General features: G+C 42.1%; 1 non-coding gene across 1 annotated transcript; it reads left to right on the forward strand.

The window, feature by feature from the left end:
• The first annotated feature begins 5,463 nt into the window (after positions 1-5,463).
• On the forward strand, positions 5,464-5,536 carry TRNAP-AGG (transfer RNA proline (anticodon AGG)). Its single transcript has one exon. It is a non-coding gene; the product is annotated as a tRNA-Pro (tRNA).
• The last annotated feature ends 3,043 nt before the right edge of the window (positions 5,537-8,579 follow it).

Here is an 8,579-nt window from a genome sequence, read left to right on the forward strand (position 1 = left end):
CCTTGACTTTATGGTTTTTTTCATTTTTAAGCTTATGGGGAAAGTGTAATCAAAAGGAATGTGGGAATTACAGACCCCGCCAGTGATTTCTATCCACCTGTCTTAACCAGTCAGTGAAAGTGTGTCCTGGCTGTTATTTTGAGGTGGAGAGGGAGTTTGAGAAATCTGGAGCCCTGACTTCTTGGTCTAACTTCCTGTGCATTTTTGAAAGGGAGTGGATTTTGGCATCTTTTGTGAACTAAGTTCGATTCCCTCCATCCAGCTTTGCCTAACCGAACTATAAGAAAGCAGTTCCATTTTCTATACCCCAGGGACTGAACAAATGGAATTGACTCCCAGGCAATCAACCAGTCACTATAGAGACTTTTACAAAAACTTTTGAATGATTTGAAACATGATGTTGTGAATCAGGTGGAGCCAACTATAGCTCTATATTCCTTCTGGGGTTTTCCCTGATGTGACTGGCATTATACCTTAGATGGACTATATTGTTCTAGTCACAGCTCCTCGCCTTTATTTCTCCTTTAATAAACTGAAGATAAAGCTATACTCCTTCTCCTCCTGTATCTCCATTCCAATGAGATGTCTCTTGGACTCATAAGCCTCTGTCCCTTTAGAATCAAATGTGACATTAAGACAAATTCTAGAATAGAAATATAATGGGAAGACAGTAATGCAGTTTCTCTGGCAGATACCTTCCTCCCTGCAATTTTTCTGTTGCTCCCCAGATAATTCCAGTGAAGAATTGCAGTTTCATTTATTTTGTACTAGTCAGCTCTTAATTAAGCACATGAATGGAGAGGAGCAGTGGTGCGCATAATCCAAATCGGTGAATACCATTTTCTAGTGAATTACCCACACCCCTTTGCCCCTGCTACCCCGAGGGTTACCGTGATTATCAGCAGCAGCAGGAGCACTTCCACAGACTTGGTAAGAAAACAGTCGAGGTGTTAATGAGCCTTTTTGCTGGATGTAAAGCAAAGCATCTTTAACCATTGTTCATTATTCCCAGCTGCTCTTACCAAGGCTTTGAAGGGGACATTATGCACCAGGCAGCTTCCAGTGGTAAAGAAAATAATCCTTCTTAAATAATCCAGTCCTCAGCCTAGTCTTTTGCTTCTATATCCCTTGTACCCACAGATTTTACAGCTGTAAAACACCTGCAAAAAAATAGGTTGTGGGAGCAAAATGGTATTTATATCTAAATTGAATTTGAGAATCTTTGTACTTGCTATGGCAACTTTTCCTTCCTGATTCATTTTCTCTTTCCTAATATTAAAGTGTCTTTGCATTACCTTTGCACACTTATTTGCTAAGCAGTAGGAAAACAGTCACCCTGGCACACGTGAGTGTGAATGAGTGGTGAAGGTGAACACTAACCTAAAATCAGAGAAGGGAGAGCTGGCAAGATAGTAAACCTAGGCCCCTAAGAAAACCTGTAGCTTCAGCCCTTTTCCCTCATCTTGTTAAAAAATGGGATGAAATGAAACTGCCTTGATGTTTAATCATTCTCCTATGATTCGAGTGATTTTTCTACAGTGGATGGCACTGAGCTAAGCATACTCTAACCTGGTCTCCTAGCAACAACTGTTAATGAGATGATAGGCCGGGCTAAAAGACGCAGTCCATTACCTAGGAAAAAAAGGCAAATGGACTCAACGTAGGGATCAAACCCGAAGAGGTACTCACCTAAGTCCCCTGAGTTAACTGATAACACCTTACACTGGCTCCAGTGTTCTCCTTAATTGATCTCATATAAATATTAAAATAATGTCTACATGCATGTGGTAAAGCGCCGCTTTACCGTTTATTTCATATTATTTCATATGCTCCGTGTGTACTTTCAGTAATCCTTTGAAATAGACAGTTATTAACTCCCATTTTTATAGATAAGTAAGTTGAAACATGGAGAAATAACTTGCTAAAAGTTGAAACAACCCAAATGGTCATCAATTGATGAATGGGTAAATAAAATGCAGTATATATATATACACACACAGTGGGATACATGTATATATGTATACACTATGGGATATTATTTGGCAAAAGAAATGAAGTACTGATATATATGTTACAGCATGGATGAACCTTGAAAATATGCTAAGTGAAAAAAGCCAGTCACAAAAGACTGCATATTGTATGATTCCATTTGTATGAAATGTCCAGAATAGGCAAATATTTTGTTAAAATAAAATAGATAAGTGTTTTCCTAGGGCTGGGTGTTGAGGGAAACAGAAGGTGACTATTAATGGGTATGGAGTTTCTTTTTGGGGCTAAAAAAAGTTCTAAAATTTATTGTGGAGATGATTGCACAGCTCTGTGAATATACTAAAAACCACTGAATTATACACTCAAAATGAATGGATTTTATGCTATGTGAATTACAGCTCAAGTTGTCATGTTTTCAAAACATTTTTAAAAATAACTTGCTAAGGTCATATATACATTGGCTCATGATAAGATGTCTTTTTTTTTTTTTTGATAAGGTGTCTTAAATACAGCTACAGAGCAAGTTAACACTGTTGACCTTGGTTAGAACACACTTAGTACAACCCCTGCCTCCACAGTATCTTGGGTTGGAGGCAGCGCTTCCATTGTAATTATCAGGGTCGGGCCAATTAATGGGAGCCCACCATTTGGCCGGCAGCATTAGTGGCCTCTGGGAATATCTATTCTGTGGAGATGAATGTACCCAATAAAGTCGGGGGAAATAGTCACCAGCCCACAAATCCCAGGTAATCATATTAAGGGATCCAGCCTGCTCTGCCTAATATTATTACTTTCTCCCTGTGGAAAGAAAGATTATGACACTCCAGAGGACCAAGTCTATTGTTTACCCAGTCAGTCAACATTTACCCAGCACCCACCAGGTGCAGAGCTAGTATCAGGCCAGCATTTAAAAAAATAGAAGACATGTTCTTCCCTCGAGGGATCTACAAGGTTAATGAAGACATTCTCTCTGCCCTCAGTGAGTCCTCAAACTGCTGGGGGAGAGTCTCAGGTTTCAGGGGTCTCCTACACCACTGGGGAACAAAGACAAGCACCCACAAGAGCAATTTAAGGATATACAGATAAGTCATCTTGCAAACTGAAGACATAAGGGCTATGAGACCTGGGTGTCAACTGAGGTGCGGTCAAAGCCCAAGTTAGCATCGTCTTAGAAGAGAGTGCTTTGGAAGAGGCCAAGGGACAGAAATGGCAGATAAAAATGGGGAACGCATCCTGAGGGTCTCTACAAACCAGGGAAGAGAAGTGGGTCCAAATGCCAAGGACTTTAAAGCAAAAGCACTGGCATATAAAAAGAAACCAGTTTCTGTCCTGAAAGACACTACAATCTAGTTGAATCACACCAGCGATCTGATTTGAGCTCAGAAGGGACAGGAACACGGGTGGCTGAAGGGCGGTGGTCACAAGGATATAGGAGTGTCTCAGAGGCCCCAGGCTTCAGGGCTTCCAGTCCCGGGGCTAGAACACCGTGTCACACAGAGACGCATCCCTTACCATCTCTCATCCTGCTGCTCTGCCTCGGAGTCAAAACTTCTCTTTCACTCTAGGCTGGCTCTACCTCCCAGACCACAGGAAGTTAAATGGTTGCTGCCTGTAGCTCTGAATTTTTAAGCTACTCTGCTAAAAGCAAAAACAAACCAAAAAACAAAAAACAAAACAGTTGTGAAAGGACAGGATGGGAATCTCAGTCCAACTCTAGATTCCCTGAGGAAGGGACTCCTTGGCCCTGCTAGGGTAGACAAGTGCCCACATCTTGTTCAATCAACTATGGCCAGAGGATATGGTCACCCTGCAGTAACGTGGCTGCTCTAAGCCACAGTGAGACTGGGGAGGGTTGGGTGTGGAGAGAGGAAATTACCACGGAAGACAGTGTGAACTGAGTGTACAACAGATAATTGCAATAAAACAAAAAATGCTGGGGATAGGGGAGTAGGATTTGAATCTGATATTAAAAGATGAGTGGCCCTTAGGTGAAGAAAATTGAGGAGGATGCCATAAAAAGGCACAGGACGGAATACTACCCAGCAACAAAAGGGAACAAATCTGGTACATGCAATAACTTGACTGAAATCTCCAGGGAATTATGCTAAATTTGAAAGCATCTTAAATTATACTACATATTCTATTTAGTTAACACTCTTGAAATTTCAAAATTATAGAAATAGGGACGGGGGAGGGTACAGCTCAGTGGTAGAGCACATGCCTAGCATGCATGAGGTCCTGGGTTCAAGCCCCAGTACCTCCATTAAATAAATAGATAAATAAACCTAATTACCTCCCCCCGTACAAAAAAAAAAAGATTAATTAGAAATAGGGAGAAGAGATTAGTGATGCTAAGGGTTAGGTAGAGGCAAGGGGAGGGAGAAGAGAGGGGGTGTGGTATGAAGGCTATGCCAGGAAGGGGTCCTTGTGCTCTATCTTGACTATGGTGGTGGATCCACAAACTACAAGTGATAAAAATGCATTAAGCCAAACACATAATGAGAACCAGAAAAATTAGAACTCTGAGTAAGATTGGTGAATTGTATCCATGTTGATATCCTGGTCATATTAGTGTACCAAAGTTTTGTAAGATGTTACCATTGGAGGAAGCTGCATTAAAGGTGCATAGGATCTCTATTATTTTTTACAACTGCACATTTATCTACAATTACCTCAAAATTAAAAATTGATTTAAAAACAAAGCAGGATTGTTGCAGCCACTATGGAAAAAAGTATGGGGTTCCTTAAAAAAACTAAAAATAGAGTTACTATCACTCCTAGGCATATATCTGGAGAAAACACTAATTCAAAATGATACATGCACCCCAGCATTGATAGCAGCACTATTTACAAAATAGCCAAGACACGGAAGCAAACTAAATGTCCATCGACAAATGATTAGATAAAGAATTTGTGGTATATTCAGTGGAATACTACTCAGTCATAAAAAAGAATGAAATAATGCCATTTGTAGCAACATGGGTGGACCTGGAGATTATCATATTAAGTGAAGCAAGTCAGAGAAAGAGAAATATCATATATCACTTATATGTGGAATCTAAAAAAAAAATGGCACAAGTGAACTTATTTACAAAACAGAAAAAGACTCACAGACATAGAAAATAAATTTATGGTTACCAAGCTGGGGGGGAAGGAGAGGGGATAAATTGGGAGCTTGGGATTAGCAGATACAAACTATTATATATAAAACAGATAAATAACAAGGACCTACAGTACAGCACAGGGAACTATATTCAATTTCTTGTAATAAGCTATCATGGAATCTGAAAATATATGTATAAATATGTATATGTATAACTGAATTGCTCTGCTGTACACCTGAAACTAACATTGTAAATCAACTACACTTCAATTTTAAAAATTCAATTAAAAAATAGATAAACAACGAGGACCTACTATATAGCACAGAGAACTATATTCAATAGCCTACAATAAAAAACAATATGAAAAGGGGGAGGGTATAGCTCAGTGGTAGAGCACGTGCTTAGGATGCATGAGGTCCTGGGTTCAATCCCCAGTACCTCCATTAAATAAGAAAATAAATACACTTAATTCCCTTCCCCCAAAAAACAAAAACAAAACAACAAACCTAGTGGGGCATAGAAGACTGCAAAGAAGGTTGAAGGCAGACTGAGAAGGGACTTGTACACCATTCTGAATACCATTCTGAGGAACAATCTGGATTTGGTCCTATTTTAGGCAATAGAGAGCTTTTATAATCTTTTAATGGAGAGTGATGTAGTCAAATTTATGTTTTAGAGTGATCTCTGTGGTTCTAGTTTGTAAAAAGCACCATGGAGGATGAACTGGATTTAGGGATAATAATCGGGCGAAGCGTGGAGGAAGGAAGCGTGGAAGGAGGAGACCACTGCGGTGCTTCAGGAGAACGCAGCGAGGGCCTGGATCAGACAGTGGAGATGCACAAGGGAGGAAATCAGAGCTAATTTCGAGCTGAAATCAACAGGATTTTTGTGATCAATTAAATGCCAAAGAATGAGGCTTTATGAGTTTTCACAAGTTAACGCCAACTGGGTGCCGTAAAGCAACAGAAAGTTACTCTTTCACAGTGGCCGATTCTGGAGGCCCTTAGAAGTTCAAAACCAAGGTGTTGGCGGGGCTGCATTCCCTCCCGAGGCTGTAGGGGACAGTCTGTTCTTTCAGTGGCCGTTGGTGTCCCTTGACTTGCGCCACCACTCCCACCTCTTCCTCCATGGTCACAATGCCTCCCCTTTTCAGTGTCTTCTCCTCCCTGTGTCTCATAAGGACATTCATCATTGGAATTAGTACCCATCTAGATAATCCAAGATCCTTAAACACATCTTCCATCTTATAAGGCAATACTCTTCAGCCATATAAGATAATAGACATGGACATCTCTTTTGAACCCACAACCCAGGGGTAGGGACGAACAGACTTACTAAGTAGGTAGGAAGAACAGGTGATTACTAAGATTCTGACCCAGGCCACCAAAACAGATGATACAGAAGGAAGAGTTGCTCTCAGGGATGGGATTTAAATTTTAAGCATGTTGAATCTGAGGGACTTGTAGGAATAGTCAGTAGGTGATTGGAGAAATGTTTCAGCAAGAAGATGGTTTGGCGCTGCAAGTTGTTATTGACATAGGATGGTGTAGCTGAAGCCATGGGCATGAGTGTGCTAACCTGGAGGGTCGGTTGAGGACAGACCCTGAAAAACATCAATTTTAGGGGTTAGGCCGCCATCCAAGAAGGGAAGGAAAGTTGCCGCCTGAAAGCCAAGCGGGAAAACAGCTTCAGAAAATGAGTTTCAATAGTGTCAAATAAAAGCAAGGTAGGGCTGGAAAGAAACCTTTGATTTCAGGAATTTAATATTGACATGCAAATATGTTTGCTTTCTCTCTTTTTAGAAACCAATATATGCTCACTAAAGAACATTTGAAACGCACGAAATAGAAAGAAAATTATAGTTCCATCAAGCTAACAATTACAATGAACATTTCCATCCAGGTTTTCCTATGCATGGGTGAGCTTGAAAAAAAAAAAAGATCATTTAATTATGTGTGTGCATAGGCGCCTGCCTTGATTTTGAACACAAGCATCCTCTTCCAAATCCTCCCAAATGATCTGTCCCCATTTAGGCAGACTGAGTTCTGGACCTCAGCAAGGCTCCCCCAGGACGAGTCTGCGGGAGGGTGGGCCTGGGGCACCTTCCTGTACCTCCTCCCACGGAAGCTGCTGCACCAGTTTGGCCTGGACAAACACCAGGCACTTTTCCCTAGGTCAATATTCCACATCTGTTGTCAGAGGCTAATCCGTCCTCAGCATCTGCTCCCTGCGATGTTGTTCTCTACCCCACCACCTCTGACACCTCCAGGTCTCTGCCCTGAAAAAAGGCTCTCTACAAGACCCCAGGGCGGAGGTACTTTCTCCACCTCTGGGCTTCTTGACTTTTATCCTCTTCGCCTTTTTAAATCCTCTAGCTTTTGCCTGAGCCAATAATCTCCTGCAAATTACAAGGAAAAGCCCCCTCCATCTGGAAGCCTTCCCTGATTGCTGAATACCCAGGTGCCTGGTAGACACTTCTTGCTTTGTGTTGAATTCAGTGATCCCTGCCTAGTCTTCAGCCAGCACAGTCTAGTCCCTGCCAGTCCCTTCTGTGCTTTTGTAATGAAATGGTCAATTCCCTGAGTCAATTCCCCAGTATGCCAGTGGGCCCAGAACATGTTCTCACCAAATGTCCGGCTTGCCACCCTGGGCTTCCTGACTGCTGCTTCCTGTTGTCAGCCTGTGGGAGCCCTGGGGACACACCTTTATTGGAATAACATTTCCAAATTGGGAAGAGAAAACCAACACAAAAGTGTGACAAATACACTTTAAAAGGCAACTAAAAATTGCTTCTAATATTTGTGTTTTGCTCCCACCGTTGCCTGGCAAAGGTGTTTTCCAATTGCATTTCTTTTGATTTATGCCTGGCTTGTTCCTCTAATCAGCTCTCAAGAACAGAGAGCAACTCTGTTCTTTGTTCCTCCCCTCAATGCAAATCTCTGATCTCAGGAGCCATCATTTATTTTATTATTTAAATCCAACATACACTGAGTGCTTATTGTCAGTAAACTGCTGCTATTGCCACCCCTTTTTATACAGGAAGGAGCCAAGGTTTAGTGAGGTCAAGGACTTGATGAAGGTGGCACAACCAAGGAGACCAAGCTGAACCAGGGTTTAGGTTAGTAACAGTGAATCGTGCTGTGGGGGAGGGGAAGGGCTGGGTGTGGAGCCTGAGGCCAACCTCCTCTCACCCAGCCATACTGTCCTCTCTTCAATAAAGTTCATAGTCCAGGAAATTCCCTGCAAGTGACAATGACTCTCAAATTTTCCCCAAGATAAGAACTGCTTGGCGGGGGGCCTCCCTCACCACGTGCCATCCCTTCAGCTAACTCCCAGTAACCTTTTCTTTGCCAGCAGCCAGGCTTTCCGGCTACCTGAGTCAGACCAAATCCTCCTAAAGAGGCCCTAGTGACATCCAGGACCAGATCCAAGCCCATCCCCCATTATGGGGGACCCATCCCTGCCACCCCACCCCACCCCACCCCA

This window comes from Vicugna pacos, chromosome 16 (assembly GCF_048564905.1).
Source record: "Vicugna pacos chromosome 16, VicPac4, whole genome shotgun sequence".
NCBI lineage: Eukaryota > Metazoa > Chordata > Mammalia > Artiodactyla > Camelidae > Vicugna > Vicugna pacos.